The 24,296-nt window shown below is 35.4% G+C and overlaps 1 long non-coding RNA gene across 1 annotated transcript in view; it reads right to left on the bottom strand.

The window, feature by feature from the left end:
* Positions 1 to 1,024: 1,024 nt before the first annotated feature.
* Positions 1,025 to 24,296, bottom strand: part of LOC122211237 — a 52,293-nt gene continuing 29,021 nt past the window's right edge. The window contains exons 4-5 of the long non-coding RNA XR_006198576.1: positions 11,738 to 11,901; positions 1,025 to 1,117 (exon numbers count right to left, since the gene is read on the bottom strand). This is a non-coding gene — a long non-coding RNA (uncharacterized LOC122211237). The remainder of the gene's footprint in view (positions 1,118 to 11,737; positions 11,902 to 24,296) is intronic.

Raw genomic sequence — 24,296 nt, 5'->3', positions numbered from 1 at the left:
AACAGGCTCCATGGCATGCACCTGACCCTGGGCTTGATCCACAACCCTGGGATCATGATCTAAACCTAAATGAAGAGTTGGATGCTCAACGCACTGAGCCAGCCCAGTGACCCTCCTCTCTTCCTCTTGACAGTGAATGCCTCACTGTCTCAACCCAGCCCTAGGGATCATGAGCTTTCAAAGAAATAAGATCAGAGAAGTTATTGACTTGTTGAGGCAGGTTCCACTGGTAAAAGGAAGAGTGAACTTGAATACAGGACCAGATCCCAAATCTACTTTTCTTCTCGCAAAAAATCTTTGACCATCTAATGTCATATAAAATATCATTTTATTTTATTCTTTAATTTTTAATGTTATTTTTGTGAGAGAGATAGAGACAGAGTGTGAGTGGGGGAGGGGCAGAGGGAGAGGGAGACACAGAATCCGAAGCAGGCTCCAGATGTGGGGCTCGAACCCACGAACCGTGAGAACATGACCTGAGCTGAAGTCAGACGTTTAACCAACTGAGCCACCCAGGCGCTCCTAAAATATCATTTTAAATGCTCTAACTCGGCAGTAACAGTTTGCTCATAGTCACTGTATGGAAATCTCACTCCGAGGTTTGCCTTCTAGCTATTCTCAAACCCCTGCATATATTTGAATGTTGTCTGACTTCAGCCAAGCCCAGCATGCTTTTTCATTGCCTTTTTCCGATCTCTAGTTATTTCATTTTTATGGTGTGCGTGGCTTGATCTCTCTGCACTTCAGTCTTCCTCATCCTTGCTTGCAGGATCCCCCTACCTTAGTTCAAAGAAGCAGCCTGCTCTGTCGTCTCAGTTCAACTTGGAAATCAAGCCAGCTTACTTGCTGAACCAGGAGCGGTCATCCTTCTTCATAAAATGTACCTGTGGCACACAGTTACACATCAAAATTTTCTCACATGCATAAATTGAAAAACTGGCAAAGTCAGCAAAACAATAATAGCTAAGAGCCATAATGAATTTATTTCATTATTGCCTCACACTGGGCCAAATTCTTTGCATGCAGTTTGTCATTTAATCCTTCCAATGTCTTTAGGAGGTTGTTAGTATTATTGAGTCCATTTTATGGGTTAAATAACTTAGTAAATGATGTTCATCTGTAAGAAAAGAAAGAGGAATTTCAGTTCATGTCTGTCTGGTTCTGGAGCCCAGATATACTATTATTTCTTTAGGTGAATAATCAGGTGCTTAAGCATAATTTCTATTAAACTGAGGGACAACTTATCTTTTCATTCATGTAATTTCTGAAATATTAATGGAAACAAATGTGGGGATAGATTCCAGGATATAAATTCCTACAACTTATGATTTTTCAAGATCTTACCCACTGCTCAGAATGAGGACATACTATGTACAAAACTATTGTATCTGTTGCCTTAATGTACCTTGTATGCTATTTTAACTTATGACTTCGGAATTTAATAGAAAATTATAGCTAATTTACCACACTGACCTATTTAGGATAGTTCAAGTGTGAGAGAAGTATGAAAAATAAACATTGGGGAACCATAGATCTATGATAAAATATGTGGAATGTGTATTCAGATAGAATAATAAGACACATTTAGCAGGCAGGTTTAATATGAGAAGTAAAGGAAAGATAGGGAAATTCCAGGCTGCATGGGGTTAGACAAGCCTGCTTCTCATAATAAGCATTCATAATAAAATCCCACCTGTAGGTCAAATCATTCTACTCTGAATATGGTACAAGTGACCCTCGGCCTAGTAGAGAAATGTCTCAGCGTCTGATGTTGGCTTTGATAAAAATATCATTATTGTTTTAATAATATTTTGTCAGTCTAATAGTCATTGTTCTCACAATTCACTTTATTCAACAAATTATGAGATTGTTTTCAGAGTTTCAAGAAACAAAATAAAGCCTTGCAGAAGAGAGAGAAAACACCATCACCGTGGCTAGGAAAACAGGCAGACTGTAGTAGGATAGAAGGCATAATTGCATGCTTTGATATTTATGATGAAAGACCAGAGCTGAAAGAAAAATGACAAAAATGCTATCTTAGCCCTTTATGAAACAAAGAAAACTTGAAGGTCGTGCAATAGTAATTTTCATCATTCCTTCCAAAGCCTTGCCAAGCTTTGAAAATTCATATGTAATAGCAGCTAGCTTTTCTAAGTGAAAATACATTGAAATCATCCTGGGATACGTAGTCTATTAAAGGAAAAACTGTATTTTCTTCCCATAAAGAAAATAAAATTTTATTTCAGGACCTGATATTGACTCTATTTAAATACACGTATTTTTTAATCCACACAATACTGTATTGTATGGCTCTTTCTTTCTTTTTTTCTTTCTTCCCTTCCTTCCTCTCTTTCTTTCCCTCTCTTTCTTTCTTTCTTTCTTTCTACTTCTCTTTCTCTTTCTTTCTTTCTTTCTCTCTTTCTTTCTTTCTTTCTACTTCTCTTTTTCTTTCTTTCTTTCTTTCTTTCTTTCTTTCTTTCTTTCTTTCTTTTTTCTGCTTTTATTCTCATGAAGCAGAGTTATTTAAAAATCAAGGGTCGCATGTATTCAACAATCTCCTGAAAATTATTTTGCTAAAAAATCACTTTCTAGACGAAGAGTAGGATGAGATATCTAAAATCCTGGGGTTTTTTTCTAGTTCTACCATGGATAGTATGAAAATTATATAAATAAAATTTTTCTCAAGAACTTTAAGTGAAATATTCTGAATATTTTAGCGTTGTTTATAAAACTCTCTCTTTTGTATCAGTTGAACATATGATAAAAGAGTCAGAAGTTGTGCTTTCTAAAAGAGCTTATTTATGTACATTCATATATTCACTGACTCAAGCTTTTAGTATTTCACTACTGAGAAATATACAATATTTTTAAATGATTCCCAAACTCATTTTCTCCAATCTCGGTACAGAAATGAGTCAGTTTCACAGGATGATTAACTGTACTAGCCTAGTCCCAATGTATGTCTAAAATAATAACTGTGGAAATAGTAAAATATTTGTTTCCTTTCATGTTATCTCATTTTCGGTAATGCTTATTTTTTAAAAAAAATACTTATTCGCTATGTATGAATATCCGTTTTCTCTCTGGAATTCCCTACATTGTTGTCAAAAACCATGAGGGCAAGTAAATTAGGTGGTTGTTGTATTGTTTCTCCTTTTTCTCTTCCTTTTTTCTCTTACCAGCACTGCTTATTTAAAAAGATTTCTTAAATAGAGGAAGCATAATGGTTCTTGGAAAAAAGGAAAATATGACTCTCACTTGTCCAATCACCACTACATGAATATGCCAAACATCTGGGCTTTCTATTGCCTTGTTGAAACATCTGTTACCTTTAGTTCTTTTATGTCTACCATTCCTATGAAGTTTCCCAGTAAGGTCTTAGTGATTCATTTGCCATCCTTTTAGATGTGCGTTAGCTATAGAGAGTTAGTTTCAGGATCTTCTTTATTGAACAGTAAAAAACAAAAACTAAAACAAACCACACAGCCCCAAACAAAATGGAAGCAGAATTCTGAATTTATGGTATACTTCACCCAAACGAAAATGAAAGAAGAGAGTATTACTAAAATAAGGTAGAGACGAAGCCACGTTTAAAGTCACCTTAAAGATAAGCAGTTTTTTCTAATGCAGTACATTTATAGTCAATGTATAGAGAGATATAAATGTGCCAATCTCAAAGAAAAATCCTGCCCCAGAATCCAGAACAAAGTCAAGTCGCTCATTTCTTTTCAATTATGATCCAATCAATCTTGTAGGAAATATTGTTGAGGTAATTCCTATATACCAAAACGGAAATTTGATTTGAATAATTTACTAAGTAACAAAGTTGCCAATTCATTTTTTTTTTCTCAGTGGAAATATTTACTTGGAATACTCTTTGGACTGTTATGTATAAAATTAAAACAGTGTATTCGAACTAAACATTTAGTCCTCTTTAGCACGTAGTCTAAACAATTTTCCTGTGAAAACGATTGTTCTGCTAACCCACTGATGAGAGACACTGTGAAGGAAATGGCATTTTTTGCCATTGCCTGAGTTTTGTTTTTGAGAAACAGGGTATAAGTTCTTATTACCAAGTAGATTGTTTTTCAAATATCTTGTATCTTAGCTTTGGTAGATTCCATCTACTTTATACTGTGTTAAACAAATTATTCTTTCCATATTTAAAAGGTGAGTCCCGGATGTAATTTACGAAGTGCAAGTTTCACACACCAGGCTGATCCACGACCCACGTACCCTGGGAGGTTAATTAGAGATGTCATGGGTTTCAGGAGGTAACAGGAATCCCCTATTTTGACTTATGTAATAGAACTTGTAAGAGATTTGGAGAGGGGCCAAAGAGACAAGATTCCTTTACCACTAGACTGTTAGTGATTATAAATGGTAATTTTTTGAATTTATATTTAAGTAACTAAAAAAATGCAGTTATCTTAATACAATAGGCTATTAGGGCAAACTACTTTTTTTTTCCAACTTAGTTTGGAATCATGAAATCCAGAGAGATTGATGCTCATATTAGTAAAAGAAAAAATAGAGTATTTATGGTAATATTCCGCTGAGAGAATTTCAAAAAGTATTTTAAGAAATGGGCTAGAAAATAACTACCTCTTTGATTTGGACATGCATATACTTAGGATTGTCCCTAGAAATTTGCTATGGATAGTATTTTTTTTTTTTTTTTTTTTTTGCAGTTAATGTTACTAAGAACTAACTATAGTGGAACAGGTTTTGCAGAAGCCATGGTCTGCTTGAGGAACTTTAATACAGTGGTAACTACTTCATATTTAAGAATGTAGCCAGAATTTACCCCTAATTAAAGCTAAGTACCAGGATGAGAGTCTGTTCAGTAAGTACCATGAGAGAAAATTATAAAGAACTTTGAAGAGAGGATTCAAGAAGACCTGAAGTCATTAGGTATTTCCATAGATATGTTATGCCAAAAGAATGTGTAATTTGTTTAGGGGAGTGGTTGCTATTTCCTAATTCCTTAAACCAAGAAAAGCAGGTGGCTCCTTCATGCGCTCATGGGTGCCAGAGTGCCATCTAGTGGAGGTCAAGGTGAACTAAAGGCACCTGACCCTCAGGATGTAGAGAACTTAACAATAGGGACCAACTTTTGAATGAACAAGTCTTTTACTCTGTTGACGCATTTCACTTATTTTGTTCATAATTTAATAACATTAAATATAAGTTAAATGAATGTAAAAAAATCCACAATTTAATTGATTCCATTATCATGATTCAGATTTTCTTGGATTTCTCAAAATCCTTATTTTTAAATCACGTTTGTACAGATGCAAAATATAATGATGCTCCATTTATACATTTACTATTTTGTGTTTCTCTCAAATTGATTCACAATACTAACATAAGCATTTTGCCTTATATCCTTATATCACCTCATCTTTTCTCCACTTCACAATCTTCTCTAAATCCATTTGCTTTTGAAAGTGTCTCCCCTTCTGACAAAGCCAGCATAATGTTTACAATACATGAAAATATTTGATATTTGTAACTTTTTACTCTATAACTGCATAAAAATGAAGATTTAAAAAATCCCTATAAAATACATTTTAAAAATAGTTAACTTTGAGGATAATTCCAGACTGATTTCTTGTTCTTTATAATAGTTTTGAACAATTTTATTATTATAAGCCTCAAAATGACTCCAATTACAGACTTAGGGACCAGTGAGTCCAATGTGTTGTTATTATAGGAAAAACATTGATCTGAAGACTGAGACTCATCTCAGTCTTGGTTAGCTTCTGACTTTATGACAGTGGTCACCCATTTTTCCTTTTCCCCTTTATTTCAGCTGCAAAATGAGATTATTCTTCTCAACAGAACCACTTGGGGATCCCCCCCTAGAATCTACTATGTCTGAGAAAGCATTGTTTGGCATACACATTACACATTTGGACTGAGATCTCTATAAAGTTTTTTGAAATCAACTTTATTGAGGTATATTTACATACAATAATATTAACCCATTTAAAATGTACTTGTTGAGGTCATAAAAGCACACATCCATGTAACCACTGCCACAATAAACCTATAGAACATTTTTATCAATCAATATTTCCCTCATGACCCTTGTAATCAGCCCTTCCCCTACTCCCAGACTTCATCGAATTGTGATTCCTGTACTCTCTGTTTCTGCTCCCTACCTATCCCTTACTCCTTTTCCTTAAATATTTGAATTGTATTCTTAAATTATATGTTATCTTCAGTGATTATTACCTCAAAAGTGCTTTGATTTAATCATATTTATTTAATGAATTTGATCATTGCATGCATGACCAGTTTCTTTCTACTTCATAGCAAATAGCCTCAGCCATAATCCAGATCAGTAATCTTACCTAAAATAGGCATACTATTAGTCACACACACACACATTTAGGTTGAGAGAGAGAGAGAGGGAGAGAGAATCCCAGCCAGGCTCCATGCTATCAGGATAGAGCCCAAAGAAGCACTCACTCCCAAGAACCGTGAGATCATGACCCAAGCCAAAATCAAAAGTGGGACACTTAAACTGACTGAGGCATCCAGATACCCCCTAACTGTTTGTTTAGAATGGTGCATAGATGAAGTTTGTCATAAAAGATCAGTTTCAAAGGATCACAGAAATTACTATTCTGTGTTTAGATTTATATTAATTTAAGACTGTTTTAGTATATTTAGGTAAGAGATTACATGTGTTTATCCAGAAAATGAATATAATAGAAAATATAAATATATTTTATTTATAAAATAATTATTTTCTATTCTGCTTGGTATTGCTTTAAGGTTGTTATGATGATAGATATAATTGCAGACAATAAATTGAAATCCCTCATTTGCTTTGTCTTATGTTATTTTTTCAATGTCCGTGTTTTACTTTTAGAATTTTCAAAATGGATATATTGCATATTTATCTAACATTTTGTAGAGAATTTCACACAAAAATTAAGATATTATTATTGAGATATTATTAAATATTATTACTGATATATTATTAAATTGAGATATTATTATTCAGTAATGGTATTGAAAGGAACATTGGAGAACTTTTAAAATGCTTTACTGTATTTATCCAATAATAGATGTAGATGTAAAATGTATTATGACAAGAACCAAAAGGTAACAAAAATTATTTTGCTTTACTGTATCATTACTTTGTTGTGCTGAATATTCTTGAAATTAACTATGCAACAGATTAAACTTGGAAGTTCTTTAGCTTGAGGTTATTACTGAACACATGTTTTCCTTAATATAAAAGAGTATATTACCAAAAAATGGTGTTTAATCTATTATTTGAAAACCTAATAAGTATCAATTGAATAAGAAAGTTATATTCTTGAATGACATTATATAGGTATGCCATTTGAAAGCTTTAAAATTATGTTTATAATAATAGTAACAACTTTCAAAAAACACTGTCTTGGAAAAGGTGCTTTTTTTAAAATAAAATTGTTTAAATGTTTATATATTTTTGAAAGAGAGTGTGAGAGGGGGAGGGACAGAGAAAGAGGGAGACACAGAATCTGAAGCAGGCTCCAGGCTCTGAGCTGTCAGCACAGAGCCTGATGTGGGACTGGAACCCATGAACCATGAGATCATGACCTGAGCCTAAGTTGGACTTAACAGAATAAGCCACCCTGACACCCTGAAAAAAGTGTTTTCTAATTTCAAATATTGTTGAATCAGGAGCAGTTATGTAATTTTATTTATATTTATTACAGTAGAATTCATATTATGGAAATGAATTGTGTTCCTACTACTAGCTTTCCTTAAGTTTATTTAAATTGTGTACACCATGACATTCTTAAAAGCAATACCAGTTAATCACGGAAGAGGTAGCACATGTTCCTTAGTCCCACATTTATTGAGAATCCTAGTGTTTACCATTCTGTTGTAGCACCTAGGGGGATAATTTTTACCAGACATTTTTCTCCACTTTTCTTAGTGGGGTAAAAGGTGGGAAAAAAGGATGATGTCATTTCCCAGCAATGTTGTCTATGGCTTGCTTTAAAAAAAGTGTTCTCATCACGCATCTTAACACCTTATAGAGAAAAACTAGTGTACCTTCACAGAACCTTCCAAACAGAGTCTACTCAAAAACCAAAGGAAGCTAAGAGATGAGAATGAGATGAGAAAGAGCACACTTCCAGAAGTCTGAAAAGGTAGAATGGGTTCTACCTTTTAGACCGCTAGAGAATATAGACATGCCACAGTGCAGTATCCCAGCAAAGATTGTTTACAAGAACTAACCTATTTGTGTTTACAAAGTCCTCAGTTGGAAAAGGACACAAACCAAAAGAAAAAAAAAAAAAAGAAAAAAGAAAAAAAAGAAAAATAAGCTTCCATTTGAGACATCAAAAAAAAAGGGCAATACTTCTGAGAATTCTTGGTTGTTTACAAACTCAACATTCTAATGTTTTCATCAAAAGCTTATTCTGGGAAGTAAATGAAGTAATCTTTTTGGAAAGTAATAGGATTTTATTCTCATGAGATTCCCCCACAGCGAGGTGGCCACTTCCTTAAATCAACCAGTCAGGTATGATGATACCTCAAGTCCCAACTGCTTGAAGCAAATAAATAATAAATGAAGATGGTATTTGAGTCTGAAAAAATCATCTGCGAGGTCAAGAACCTCCTTTTTGTGAACTCTGTAAGATGTATCATGCAGAAACAAGAGTTAAAGGTTGGGAGCTTGACCACACACTTCAGGTTGGCTTGTAAACTGAAAGTGGTTACTAACCCAGCACCAAGCGCATCACCGAAGTGGGTTTTTGTGTTTTGTTTTGGTTTTTTGTCTTTTTTTTTCCTTCTTCTTTTTTCTTTTTTAATGGTATGAGTTCTGCTTTCATTCCAGGATAGCTGAGAGTCAGAAATACTGGGAAGAAAAGTTAGCATTCTTAGTGAGCACAAACCTGCTGCTAAAATGGTATTTTGTATTGATTTTTCCTGAAGCCTGTAATCTTGAAAGCTTGTAACATAGGATGAGGTAAATATCATTTTATTTGCTCAAATAGGTTTAGATTAGATTGAGATGAAAAAGTAAGGACAGGCCAAATTAGGACTGAAAGCAGCAATTACAGATTATTGTTTCCAGCAGTAACTAGAATGGGTTATTTCACTGATAAAAAGCCTTATTGAAAGAAAGAATTGGTGATTTTCTTTATTTTCAAAAATAAAAAAAAGGAAAAGAAAAACATAAAATCAAAATTATGTTGAAATATAAAAATAATCAGTCTTTGTTCAAATCAAAGCAGAACTCTGATGTGTAAGTTACCTTACTAATACAAGCCCAAATGTGAGCTCTTACAACACATACGGAGACTAGCAAACCACTAAAATGCAGTTTTGATTATGCAAGCATACTATATGCGGTATTCTTATTTAGCTTATAAAAATCTCTGAAGCCTAAAGTATAAAACCATAAAACAAGCTCTAAAATTATTTCTCTCAATCACATGATTTCAGAGAAAAAAAAAGTGTACAAAACCATTCAAATGATACTGACAATAGGGCATGGAATTTAAAAGGTTTAACCATGTCTTATCTCAGAGTCTGTTTTATTTCTTCATCTTCGGAGCACTTCAAACATATAAGCTGTTATTCCGTCTTTAGATCAGTAACTTTGAATTGTTCTACCTGTCATTCTGCAGAGACCAGCACAGCTAGCTGTCATACAATGATTGTTTGCACTTCCATTCTTTCACATTAAATGGCAATCATTCGGTCCTTTTGATTTGTTTCTTTTATTTAGCCCTGAAGTTTTTACACTAGAATCTCATTAAAGCTGAACTAGTGTGCTCCTGTCAAAAAACTAATGGAAAAAAGTTTAAAAGTGAAATGTGTCCCCTATATTGTCACTACTAGAGAAGTTGCATCTATCAAGATTTCCCAAGTTTAGCACTTTGATTTATGTTTTATTGAGTCTGCTGTCTCTTATTTTCTCTCTTCCTTTTCATCTAGAAAATGAAGAAAACTCAATGAAACCAGGTTCATTTATGTAAAAAAAAAAAAAGACAGAAATACTTAGAAATATCCATTTTACCTACAGTTCTCTACCATTGAAATTATATATCCGTATTTATGTGTGTGAGTGGGTGTGTATGTTTATATAACAGTAATTTTGAACTCTAAACAGATTCTGAGTTAGGAAGGCAGTTTGCATTTATAATCTGGGTTCAAACACAAGTGCATCCAAATAGGTAACTTAAGAACCATTAAGCATTACAAAAATGCTTATAGAAGTCCTACTTTTTCTTTCATAATCAAGAAAATCTTCTTCTAGGAAAAAAATAACTTATGGTCAAGATGAGGACATCAATTATGACTAACAATGGGAATCAGAAGGATAGTTCTTAAACTGCATAGGATTTATTTATGCATAAGTATGTACCATTGCATTCAGGAAAAAAAAAAAACATCATCTAGGTCATATTCATATAATCTAGGCACCACGGACAACGACAAATATATTCATTCAACATGAATCTCCTTTCATCATGTGCTGCTGTTCTGAAAGATAAGTGAAATAGATTGTGTGGAGGCTGATCCCTTTCTGAATTCCAGAAAATAAGATAAGTGTCTTCAGAATGCTGGCAAATTAATCCCAGTGAAATTATGAACCACTGACTACAGATCCAGCTGGAAAGGATAGAAATGGCCAGGGTGATTGTTGTTATTTTAAAAGTACCTTTTCTATTCATGCTGTATTTGTTAGTGGATACTGTAGCATGTTGTGCTCCTAAATTCTTCATCCAGAGATGAGATATCCAGTACATCTCAATTGGATTCATAGGGTAAATGTAGAATATTTATGATTGCTAATGTTGCTATCTTTTTTTTTCTCAACATATATGGATAGGATTTGAGATTTAGAACTGCAATTCAATTTTATTATCAATCTCAAATATCCTTATGTTTTAGTCATACATTTGTAAGTAATTTGAATGTATAGAAGTGAGGATAAACTTTAAAATATATTTCCTGGTGAAAAAAAAAGATTTTAGAAAATGTATTTTTCCCTTACTTGCCCTAAATATTTTAGATTACCTAATGCAGGTTAATATTTTGCAGTGATTTACATAAAGAAATGTCTAGATTACATAAAACTAAATCACTTACTAAGAATTCTAAGGCTTGCAAGGAACAAATTTAAAATGTAATCTTAACTACAAATATAATAAATAAAATTAGGAGGTTTAAATTCAAGAAAATGCACTACGTGGCTTAAAGTAGACCTATGATTATGTGTAATTTATTATACATGCACACATATTGTGTTTGAAAATAAGTAAGTTTAAAAAATAAAATATTAAAAGTCACATGTGTGACAGAGCTACTGTGACATATAAAAATTATTTGTCTCTATGCACCTTTTATGCACAGTTTTAAAGTTCATAGGTAGACATGAACAACAGTCACTATTTTTCCAAGATTAGAAGCAAATATTTGGAATATGATCACCTGCATAATTTCACTTGATTATGTTGACTAGGTGATGTTTTCTTTAAACGTCTCTATCAGATGTATAAATTCCTAATGGCAAAAACCAATTTCTTCCATTTTCTATCAGTGACTTGTTCCCACCAGTTAGTTGTTTCACCTTCTACTAGAGACACAGCCTAAATGAATGATTAGTGGTCTCAAGATTAGACTGGAGAACTTTAATCTCTGTGCCCTTGTCCAGGATCTTTCCACTAGGTTATGCTGCTGCTCCTCTAGAGACTAAAGCCAGACCCACCTGGGTGGCCTGGGAGATGCTTGTATTTTCAGAGCCCGTACCAATGAAAACAATGCCGCTTCTTTCTTCTTCTTCTCAGAGCAATCTTGCTTGAAAAACCAATATTGCTACCACAACTCCATTTGGATGAAATTTTGCAGAAATTAAGCATGCTGTGCCATACACTTTGAAAAACAGGAGAAAATAAATTTTTATTTGAATTAAGAAAATGCAAACAGATTGCTTTTCTGTAGTTGGAGGCCTGCTTGATTTTGAACATCTCTGCAGGTGCCTGAGCTTGTTGCTGTATATTAAACAATAAGAAATACAGTAACAAAATCAGCAGGCAAATAATATAAACAGAACTGGTGAATGCTGTGCCAATTTACCCAAGCAATTCTCCCAATATGCCATGGTGATTATTTGAAATATTCCTGTTGTTTTCCCCAGTTTGCTTATTCCAATCTAGTGTATGTGACTGACAAGTTGGAGATATTGGCTCCGGTTGTAGAAACCAGGCAGAAACACAAAGTAAGAGATTCTACGGCATTGAGGGTAAAATTACACCCTGGAGATAATGTTGAAAACATAAAGTGGAAAAAAAAAAATCTTTTCTAACGTTATATATGAGACTTGGTGTTTAGATTCAGGGTTTTGGATTTTTTTTTAAACAAACTACGCTTGAAATTCACTTTTATATTAATTTTTCTGATAAAGCTATTTGAAATTTCTTTAAAGCCCCTTCTACTTTGGGAAATTAAAGTACATTTGTTGAATCTAATGTTCGATGTTGGTGCAAAGTACAGTCCTCGTCACAGTGAAGCTATCAAAGAGTCAATCAGTTGAAAACGGATGGATTAGGGGCGCCTGGGTGGCTCAGTCGGTTAAGCGGCCGACTTTGGCTCAGGTCATGATCTCGCCGTCCATGAGTTCGATCCCCGTGTCGGGCTCTGTGCTGAGAGCTCAGAGCCCGGAGCCTGTTTCAGATTCTGTGTCTCCCTCTCTCTGACCCTCCCCCATTCATGCTCTGTCTCTCTCTGTCTCAAAAATAAATAAACTTAAAAAAAAAAAAAGAAAGAAAAAGAAAACGGATGGATCAGAACTGACCGATCGGGTTTTGTTTGAAATTAGTGATCATTCCTAGAGATGTGAACGAAGAGGAAAAAAAAAAGTACAGTTGAATTTGATGTTAGATAAGCAGATTCACTGCCAAGAGAAAGCTTATAATAGGTTTATGATAGATTTTAACTTATTCTCTGAGGGCGAGTTATCCTGATATTCTGCATTTTTAAATGAAGTGAACTAATAAATGTTTCTGAAGTATGTGCTTCCTAGTTCAAAGTGTAGAGTATACCTTTCTCTACACTTTGAACTCCTCCCTTAACCCCCACATTTCTGTTCAACCTCCTGACATTAGCCCCAGAATTTTTAGGAATGAAAACAACTGATTATTCAATTTGGTCAGTTCACAACTGTTTTAAAATTATTTACTGATTTAGCTCTTGCCATGTTCAAAGCTTACACAGGGCAATGTGAAGCTGGAAGGACTAGCATTCAATTCTACACGTGTTTGTAGGTAGTTGAGGAAAGTAGGTCTGTTCACTGCTAACTCGATACTATCTTCTATTTTGAAACTCACATATATAATAAAATGTTGAATTTTTACATGAGAAGGTGTTATTTTTGTCTTCAATGAGATTTCAAGAAGTGAAGGCATAAGGCATGCTTCATGCAGAAGGTAAGGTATAAGTTTACATTTGTTAGCTGGGTAGATTTTGAAGATGCACAATTGAGGATAAAATACACTGTTGATTAGTAACATTCTGAGGAGATGGTGTGATGAAAAAATATTGTATTAAGGGGAAAATTCCCTGCAAGAGCATATCATAACTCCTATGATTTTATAGTTGATAAAAATTAGGTACACAGTCAACTTTTCCCATCCTATTCTAATTTATAATTGAGAAAAGCAAAATTTTGACTCTCTTGCTTCTCCATACTTTTGTGTTAACTTTGTAAATCCAAAAATGAGCTAATACTACCATGATAATAGTAATTGCTGCTAGGATTTACATGCCGATTATGTACCTTTTTTTCTTTTTCTTTTTTTTTTTTTTAAGCAGTGCTTCTAAGAAACACAAAAACAATGATGATCAGGATCACTGCAAAGTCATCTTTTAAAAATCTCAGGCCCTCAGGGTGCCTGGGTGGCTTAGTTGGTTAAGCATTGTTGGACTTCGGCTCAGGTCATGATCTCATAGCTCCTGAGGTCAAACCCCATATTGGGCTCTGTGCTGCCAGCTCAGAGCCTGGAACCTGCTTTGAATTCTGTGTCTTCCTCTCTCTTTGCCCCTCCCCTGCTCACACTCTGTCTCTTTCTTCTTCAAAAATAAATAAACATTAAAAGAAAAATTTTTTTTTTAATCTCAGGCCCTCAATTTTGCAGGATCATCTTTTCTTGATCAATTAACTCCTATATTTGTTTCAAGGACTGCTTCAGACCTTCATTACTCTTCTCGAGGAAACACAACTTAATATTTGTCTCCATAATTTTCTTTTATTCTACTACATCAAACAAGAATAATTATCAGTCTTGAAGAATGAGACGTCTGTTCCTCTGCCTACTCAAACCCAACTCTTCTACAAGTGTTTCTTTCTACACTCCAAACCCTGGCCTCCAATCTCCTGTCTAAACATTCCCTCTCATCTGTTTTTCAGTCAAAACACCTACTCCCTCCTTCCTGTAAACCAACAAAGGAATGAAGGAATAAAGAAAATAACTGTTAAGGTTCCATTTATGTGTTACCTTCTGTGGAAAACCTTTTTTGTGCCCAGCTTGCAATACTTTCTGTGCATCTGTAGTGTCGATATTATTCTTCCTTGAAGTGCCAGCTTACGTGTTTGTCTCCTCTGCTAGACTGTGGGTGTCTTGAGGTCAGCTGTGGCACCTGAACCACTGTTGAATTGCCAGTGCTTGGGAGAGTGTTAGGTAAATATTTGAGAAGGAAATCAATGAACACAAGGTTATGATTTTCCTGTTCCTTTATACTCCTTTGCATTTTCTAAATTTTCAAGTATAAACCTGTGTATTTTGAATACAAGACAAACTGAAGTAAAAACATAAACAAGAATAAAATGAAAGTTATTCTGGATGGGGCCAAAACGGCAGGGTAGGAAGGTCCTGAACTCACCTCCTTCCATAGACAAGGAAAATCTACAGACACATATGGATCATTTCCTTCTGAAAGAGTCTGAAAACTTAATTAACTGCTACTCCACAAAAAAGAATAAAAGGACCACATCCAGCTGGGTAAGACAGGCTGAGACAATCTCACCAAAACCCCCACTTCTGAAGTGATAACACACAATAAGAAGGAATCTCACCAGTACAATGCATCTTCCACAGGACCAAGGGGTTTGTTCCTCACATTAGACACCCCTTGAGATCTGCACTGGAGAGGTAAGCTCCCCCCACATTCTGGCTTAGCAGGGCACCTGGGTGGCTTAGATGGTTAAGTGTCTGACTTCGGCTCAGGTCATGATCTCACAGTTTGTGAGTTTGAGCCCCACATCGGGCTCTGTGCTGACAGCTGGGAGACTGGAGCCTGTTTCAGATTCCGTGTCTCCCTCTCTCTCTCTGCTCCTCCCCGCTCATGCTCTGTCTCTCTCTCCTTCAAAAATAAATAAAAACATTAAAAAAATTTAAAAAGATTCTGGCTTAGAAGACCAGTGGGGCCTATATGTGAGAGAGACCCAAAATGCTCTAGCAAACTGAGATCCTTCTTTTAAATGACTTCATGCAGTCTCACTCACTCTAGGAGCCAAAGCAAAAACACCAATTTGAAAACCTCCTGGACAGTATGTAGAAACTCATTTGCTGTTCTGAGGGCATATGGTGGAGTGACAGGGGAAGTTGGGATTCTCTACAGAGACAAGGGCTCTGGAGGTCACCCTTTGTGCACTCTCCACCTACCCACTAGTGCTGGCAAGAGGCACTCAGGCATGGCACACTCTTACTGCATCACTGGGGTGGACAGGGGCAAGTGATCACAGCACTGTCTCGCGGCTCTGCAGAGCAGAGCTCATGCTTCTGATTGCAGGCAGTTGTGGTGATTTCCCACTTCCTGGTTGGGGCAGGCAAGGGTGAATTGTCATGGCATTCTGTCACTCCCTTGCTAAAGCCAGTAAGTGCAGGGGGTCATGACACTCTCCTCCACACTGGCTGGAGCTGGTAAGCGTGAGTGCTCATGGCATTCTCCATCCCCTCAATCTGGGGCCAGCACAAGTGCACAAAGTACTATCCCACAGTATTGCTGAAACCTGCAGCCATGCAGAGTCTAAGAATTTTCCCACTGTGGTTCTGAAGCCTGTGGTGTTCCCTGCCGCCTATGCTCTTCCGCTCTTCTGGAGCCTGTTTCAGATTCTGTGCCTCTCCCTCTCTCTGCCCCTCCCCAACTCGTGCCCTGTCTCCTTCTCAAAAATAAATAAACATTAAAAAAATTTTTTAAAAGAATTCAAAGTAATGGTCACAAATATGCTCACTAAACTTGAGAGAAGAATGGAGAAACACAATAAGGACTTCAGCAAAGATATTGAAAATATAAGAAAATACCAAACAGAAGACACAGAGCTGTAGAATGCAATAATTGACCTGAAAAATACATTAGTGAGGTTCAACAGCAGACTGGATGACACAAAAGAACAGGTCAGTGAGCTGGAAGACAAAGCATCGTAATTACCTAGATGGAGCAGAAAAAAAAAATTTTTTTTTTTTAGTGAAGATAACTTGAGAGACCTATGAGTCAACATCAGGTAAAACAACATTCACATTCTGGGGTCTCAGAGGGAGAAGAGAAAGAAAAGAAATCAGAAAATTTATTTGAAAAAAATAATGGCTCAGAAATGCCCAAATTGGGAGAAGGAAACAACCAGGTCAAGGAAGTCCAGAGAGTTCCAAATAGAATGAATCCAAAGAGATCCAAACAAGACACATTATAATTAAAATGTCAAAAATCAAAGATAAAGAGAAAACCTTAAAAGCAGCAAGAGAAAGGCAACTTGTATGTATAGGGGAAACCATAAGGCTATCACCAGAGTTTTCAGCAGACATTTTGCAGGTCAAAGGGAGTAGCATCAAATATTCAAAGTGCTGAAAATGGAAAACAAAAACAAAAACAAAAACAAAAACAAAAACAAAAACAAAAAACAAAAACAAACCCTTCCAATCAAGAATGTTTTACCTATCTTTCAGAATTGAAAGACAGAAAAAGAGTTCCAGATAAGCAAAAATGAAAGGGTTTGCCACTACTCAACTGGCCTTACAAGAAATGTTAAAGGGACTTATTTAAGCTGAAAAGACATGGCACTGATTAACAATAAGAAAATATACAAAAGTAAGAATCTTTCTAGATAAGGTAAATATGTAGAAAAGAAAGTGGATAAATCACTTATAAAGCTACCCTGAAGGTTAAAAGATACCAGAAGTAAAATTAACTAAAACTACAGTAATTAATTAAGGGTTATATGTTTAAAAAAAAAAGAGGAAACATAATATCAAAAACATAAAATGTGATGGGAGATGTAAAAATGAGAGTTTTGGAGTGTGTTCAAAATTAAGTTGTTATCAATTTAAAAGAGACTATTATAGAATGTTATATGTGAGCTTCATGGTAACCACAAAGCAAAACCTTATAGCAAGTGCACAAAGGAAATAAAGGAAGGAATATCTAAATATAACACTAAAAAAAGTCACCAGACCACAAGAAAAAAGAGAAAGAGAAGAAGAAAGGAATAGAGAAAAAAAATATAAAAAGAGCCAGGGGAGCCTGGTGGCTCAGTTGATTAAGTGTCAACTTCGGCTCAGGTCATGATCTTGTGGTTCCTGAGTTTGAGCACCACATTGGGCTCTGTGCTGACAGCCTGCTTCAGATTCTGTGTCCCCCCTCTCTCTCTGTGCCACCCCTGCTTGTTCTCTGTCTCTCTCTGTCATTCAGAAATGAATAAACATTAAAAAAAAAGAGCCTGAAAACAATGTACAAAATGTCAATAAGTATATAATTACTTTAAATGTAAATGGACTATATTCTCCAAGCAAAGACATAGAGTGCTAAATAGATAAAAACAAACAAACAAACACAAAACAAGACACACCTACATGTTGCCTATAAGACTTCAAATCTAAGAACACATAGAGATTGAAAATGAAGGGATGGAAAAATATATTCCATTCAAATGGAAACAAAAGGAAAGCCAGTGTATGTATATCCATATCAGACAAAATTGACTTTAAAGACTAATAAAAGACAAAGAAGAATATTGTATAATGATAAAGGGGTCAATCCAACAAAAAGATATAACTTTATAAAGGCACCCAACATAGGAGATCCAAAGTATGTAAAGCAAATACTAATAAGCTTTAATGGAGAAATTAACATCAATACAATAACAGTAGGGGAGTTTAACAACCTACTTGTATCAATAAATAGATTATTCAGACAGAAAATCAATAGTGAAACACTGACCTTAACCAAAACATTAGAACAGTGAGACTTAATAAATATACACGGAATATTTTATCCAAAAGCCACAGAATATACATTCTTCTCAAGTGCATATGGAACATTCTCCAGGATAGGTCACATGTTAGGGCACAAAACAAGCTTCAATAAATTCAAGAAGACTGAAATCATAACAAGCATCTTTCCTAACCACAATGGTATGACACTAGGAATTAATTACAAGAAGAAAACTGGGGGGGGGGGGGAAAGCCCATAAATACACGGAAATTAAACAACATGCTACTGAGCAACCACTGGATCATTGAAAAAAAAAATCAAAGGGGAAATTTTAAAAAATACATGGAGACAAATAGTGCATGAGTTCACTTATATGTGGAATCTAAAACGAAACAAAACAAAACAAACGAACAAAATAAAATAAAACTCAGACCCTTAGGTACAGAGAACAGATTTATAGTTGCCAGAAGGCAGGGGTCTTAAGGGGCTGAAATGGGTGAAAGGATTAATGATTGAAAGTGAATTCCCTAGCAATCTTGGATAACAAAATAGTACCATCAAATAGAAGCAAACTCAACTTCCAGTAATAACCACCTCATGGGGTTCCACAGTTCTGGAGAGTGGCTAAGGAGTTTATATTCATTTTCAGCGATGTGATTATCAGTTCAGCATTTGAGATGCTCCCTAACCAACTCTAGTCTCTTTACTATGGGAAACGTCTCTGTTCTTCACCCTTATTTCTTCAGTTTTCTTGCATCTTTCCTGGCCCTATGTAATTTGATCCCACGTGTCCTTATTGGACTCTTAGTTTCACAGTTTATAGAACTTTTCTCCAGATTATCCAATTTTTAGTAATAAATAGTTTCAAAATATTCTCCATTCATCATATTATATTTTGATGCCATATTCCAAGACAACAAGTAGCTGGTTAATAGCTGGAAATACCGTATATGTTTCTTGTAGCATGACTACTGAGATTTACTAAGTGCTCAAGAAATTTGATCTATTGGCTAATATAACAGATGGAATTTTCCTCCACATTTTACATTAGTATTAAATTTTTTGAAAAGCCGATTGTCCTTTTTCTTAGCAAAGATACTACCATTTATTTGAAAGTTAAAGTAGCAAGGCTATTGGGCTAAAAGAGAAAAGTCTTTTCCTGTAGCAGAATTAAGACAAAGTTGAGCCTAACAATACAGTAGACACTACTACAGCTATCAATGATATTGCACTTGCTTTCCCATGAAGCAGAGACAAAATTAAATCTATAGGTCAGATATAAAGAAAGAAGAATAACTAATATAAGAGAAGATGCTTGAGGGACTATTTATTTATTTATTTATTTGGAGAGAGAGAAAGAGCATGAGAGGGAGAGGGGCAGACAGAGGAGAGACAGAGCATCCCAAGCAGGCTCCACACTGTCAGTGCAGAGTCTGACACGAGGCTGGAGCTCACAAACTGTGAGATCATTAACTGAGCCAAATCAAGAGTCCGACACCTGACCGACTGAGCCACCCAGGCACCCTAAGGACCATTTAAATGAAACCTTAAAGCAGAGGTTCACTTGTCCTCCCAATACTCGAACATTGTTTTGGATTTATTCTAATAACTTTTAATGCTAGAGAGAATTCCAAAATGATTTATAATCAGTGGAGTAGCTAGATTGAAATATCAAGATAGCTTTAGAAAAAGTATCATTCACATAAAACACTAATGCATATTACTGGTTTTGTGAGCATCCTTCATGTTACAGTAACTGCAGAAAATTTTCAGACAGTCCAGGAAGCTGTTTGAGGGATACTGTAAAGACCAGAGGGAAAGCAGAGAGCCTCATTAATCAAATTCCATTCAATATTGATTTAGTATCATCTGTATCTTTCATTATTAAGATTACCTTAAACAGAGACTTGCAAATAGGTAACACAGATTTGTAAAAAATAGGAGACCAGAATTTATAGCCTCAATGACAATAGCTACTTGAAATCAGGTTGGTTCTTTTGCTTCGTGATACTCACTGAGCTTCTAGATACTGTTCTTAAACTTACTTTCATAGTGCCTTGGATTTCCATACTCTAAAAACTGAGAGCATACTGAACCTTTATGTAATAACCTGATTAAAAGCTGCCCTTATGCTTTTTGCTTAAGGCAGAAGGGGTTTGAATAATCCTGTTTACAATGCAAGGCAATTGCTTTTTTTTTTCTTTCCCCTAAAGCCCTAGTAAAAATCATGATTTAACTTCTTTTTTTTTCTTTGACACTGTAAAACACAATGGCCCTTGTAAAAAGCCTTAGAGATGCCTCTAGAAATATTAGCTCATCTATATGCCCTAGACCATCTAATTAAATAGAAATTGTGTGTCTTCAGTATAAAACTCCCTTTGATTAAAGTTAGTCTGGGAATTGGGCTGAGAAGATAATGAATTTCAGTTACCCTATCTACAAAAGTTGAAGTGAAATGGCCCTTTAAAAAAATCCCTTAAAACTTAGATACAAATAATTTAATGAAAAGAACTTGGATTTTTCAAAATATTGCTGAATTCAGCTTCAAACCCTCAGTCTATTAATGAAATGATGTCTCCCTAAAACAATGAAGCCTTTTGTAGCCTTGCAGATGTATTTCTGAAAAAGATTTCTATTTAATGCTACATCCCATTGCCCCTTCTTCCTCCCAGTAACTGTCACTGACTGTCAGTTCCTGTGTGGTGGTGTTGCCTATGCTGTCAGATCAATTTTTAGAGATAGGGCAAAGTCACAGTAAAATTCAGTAGTGTAGAAAACCCATTAATGTTGAAGGCGCTATGTGTGTTATATTCTCCAATGAAGCAAAGCTAGCAGGGATTTTAATAATGATAAATTTAAATGTACAAATAGGCAAAACAAATATCATCAACAAACTCTCGTGTGTCTCAGTGAAAGATTAGACCACACCAAAGAGTAAATAGGGTCTCTTTGGAAGGCTGCATTAGGAGTGTATTGGAGAAAGTACAAAGCTTCAAAAAGCTAACAGGTTAGTCTCCACTTAGGTCTTTCAGAACTGACATAGCCAAGGTTTCCAGTTCTTCAGATTTTGAGAAGATTCTTCGAAGTTCTTGCCTAATCACCAGAATTAGATGAATAAAATATAGTTATTCAGTAATTTTCATTGGATTTATTCCTTTTTCTATTTACTTATTTTTTAACCTCACCTACTTTACTTACTTTCTTACTTACTTACTTTCACTTGCTTTACTTACTTTTTAGCCTCAACCTAAATGTTAATGTGTGTAAAATCAGGAGTTTGATGTAATAGTTTTTCACCTATGGATATTTTATATATAGATAAGATATAGGCAATGTATACCATATATATATATATATATATATATATATATATATATATACATACATATGTATATGTATATGAAATATGTATATGTGTATATATATGTATATGTGTATATATATGTGTATATATGTGTAAATATATATATGTATATGTATATGAAATATGCATATAAGTAACTTTTTAAGGTAGAAAAAAAGCTAAAATTTAAAAAGTTCATCTGCCTAAATGATCTCATGTGCTATTAGCTTTACTAATACCACAGTCTGGGAAAGTGGGGACCAATTAACCGTATTTCTATAGAGGGAGAATGTCGTCTTTGGCAAGGCAGAGAGACCAATTCTGAAATGTCGAATCAACTTAGCCTGGAAGTATTCTGTCCCATATAGAAGCCCCCCTAGTGAAGGTATAGCACGCATAAGATCATTCAACATTAGAACAGTAAAGCAGGAATACCTACGTCACATGAGACCTGGTTCACACTAGAGGAACTAGAGATTCAAGAGAAGTCAATGACTCCTGTCCGGCCCCGTGGCTGGCAGAGGAGTGTCCGAGGACCCAGCTCCGCTGTTGGCATTAGAGTGTCTTTTATACTCTAATGCTTATTTTGGTATTGAAAGTAGTCAGCCATTGAAAAAGGACTGTAAAAACGCCAATTTTCACACCAATAAATATCCAAAATGTAAAATGCAGTTTCAAATGTTATGGTTAAAACAAAACATAAATGTGAGAAATATTTTGGAGGGCAAATACCAAGGAATCTCTGTGGTGATATCCCAACGTGACGGCACAAATGTACAAACGCTTTTACTATAGGACAAACCCTGTAGTGTTTAACACAACAATAATGTAGTGGTTATACAATTCTCACCAATTTAAGAGCATACAGGTGTCACTTTGGGCAGAACAAGAGCAAAACCAGGAAGGCAATTATGGGGTTTGTGTACGAGGAAAACAGCACAGGATCCAGTCTAAGAGGTAGGGAAGAGTCTTGAGTTAACACAGGGAGTTCATTAATGTAAACCTGACTAGTTTTAGCTGGAGGTAGTGGGGTCATAGATGTGGAATGGCATTGAAAAGTTAAGGAATGAGAAAACAAACTGAGGCAAAAAGAAGCAGGATTAAAGAGAGCAAATACTGGGCAGAGTTACATAATATTATTGCTTGAGGATTGGTTTGAGGTTGCTTCTCAGAAGCCTGGCACACTAATAAAAGTGTTCCCTGTCACTGACATCATGCTTCCTTGATTTAGAGACTGTTGCTTTCATTCTGCAGCTTTCTTATTTTGTTAACTAGTCCTTAGAATTCTTCCTCAACCTACCTGTACTTAGAAGTATGGAATTAAAATATCAGGTAAACGAGCTAACAACCTAACAACTATCAGTTGTAAACAAACTACAAACTACCCTGCATTTATAGTTTTTACGGACAATTTTCCCCCCAACAACCTATATGTGTTATAAAAGCCACAATAATCATGTTTTACCTTTTTATTTAGTCTTGAAATGTCAATAAATATTTGTTGATTTGCCCTGGAGTTAGCTTTATTGTGAACATAGCTAATAATAATCATGATGATAAAAACAAATTCTTGCATTTATAAAATGTTATATGTAGTTTGCAAAAAAAGTATTAACTTTCTCAAAATAATAGCACTACTATGCATTCATTCATGCACTCAACGACATATATTGAACACACTTTTATGCAGCAAACATTCTCCTATGAGTTCAGGATATGGCAGTGAACAAAAAGGATGAAGTTTTTGCCTTCCAGAAGCTTATGACATTGTAGTAGGGGACACAGCCATTAAAAATCATCCCACTGATGGGGCGCCTGGGTGGCTCTGTCAGTTAAGCATCCGACTTCAGCTCAGGTCATGATCTCACAGTTCATGGGTTCAAGCCCCATGTCGGGCTCTGTGTTGACAGCTCAGAGCCTGGAGCCTGCTTCGGATTCTGTGCCCCACCCCCACCCCGTCCCTCTCCTGCTTGTGCTCTCTCTCTCTCTCAAAAAAAAAAAAAAAATTAAAAAATTAAAAAAAATTGAAAAAAATCATCCCACTGATAGCCATAAATTAGTATTTGTATTAACATAGTGATGAGTACATTATAGGAATGCATTGGTGTTATGAAATAATAAAATATGGGGACTAAAGTGGGATACAGTGATGAAAAGAACTGGATATGGTCTGAGGAACTGTATGTCAATGTGGGACCGAAAGAATGAGAAGGCGTCACCCAGAGAGAAAGAGAGAGAGAGAGAATAGGGTGTGGGGAATTAGGGGAATAGGATAGGAAGATCATTCCAAGTAGAAGGAAAAGCACATTCAAAAGTTGTCCAGTGGGTGAGAGCATAGAGAGCATAGAGGGCATAGTTTTGGAAGACTAAATGAAGATTGATGTGCACAGATACAGAGGAAGAGGAGGACAGGAATGGGTAGCAAGGGAAGATGCAGAGAGGAGTCTGAAGAAGAGAATTTTATGCAGATTAATAAACTAAGTAAAGGTGGATTTAAAAAAAAAACGCGCTTAGTATTTGTTTCCAATAACTACCGTTAACATCCCTTACTTTTGTTCGGGGGTCCGTCCTCTGCACTCAGTTCACGTTGCTCAGATTGAGCTGACTCTCCTGCTAGCCTAAGGGTAGAATGGAGTCTTAGTCGCCCTTATTCATCAGTGTCTCCCATTCCCTAGTCTTAATGATTGATTGAAAGTAGGGATGTAGCCTCCTGAAACCAAGA

This window comes from Panthera leo, chromosome F2 (assembly GCF_018350215.1).
Source record: "Panthera leo isolate Ple1 chromosome F2, P.leo_Ple1_pat1.1, whole genome shotgun sequence".
Taxonomy (NCBI): Eukaryota; Metazoa; Chordata; class Mammalia; order Carnivora; family Felidae; genus Panthera; species Panthera leo.
The sequence above is the reverse complement of the archived record's forward strand: the minus strand, read 5'-3'. Positions and strand labels throughout refer to the sequence as shown.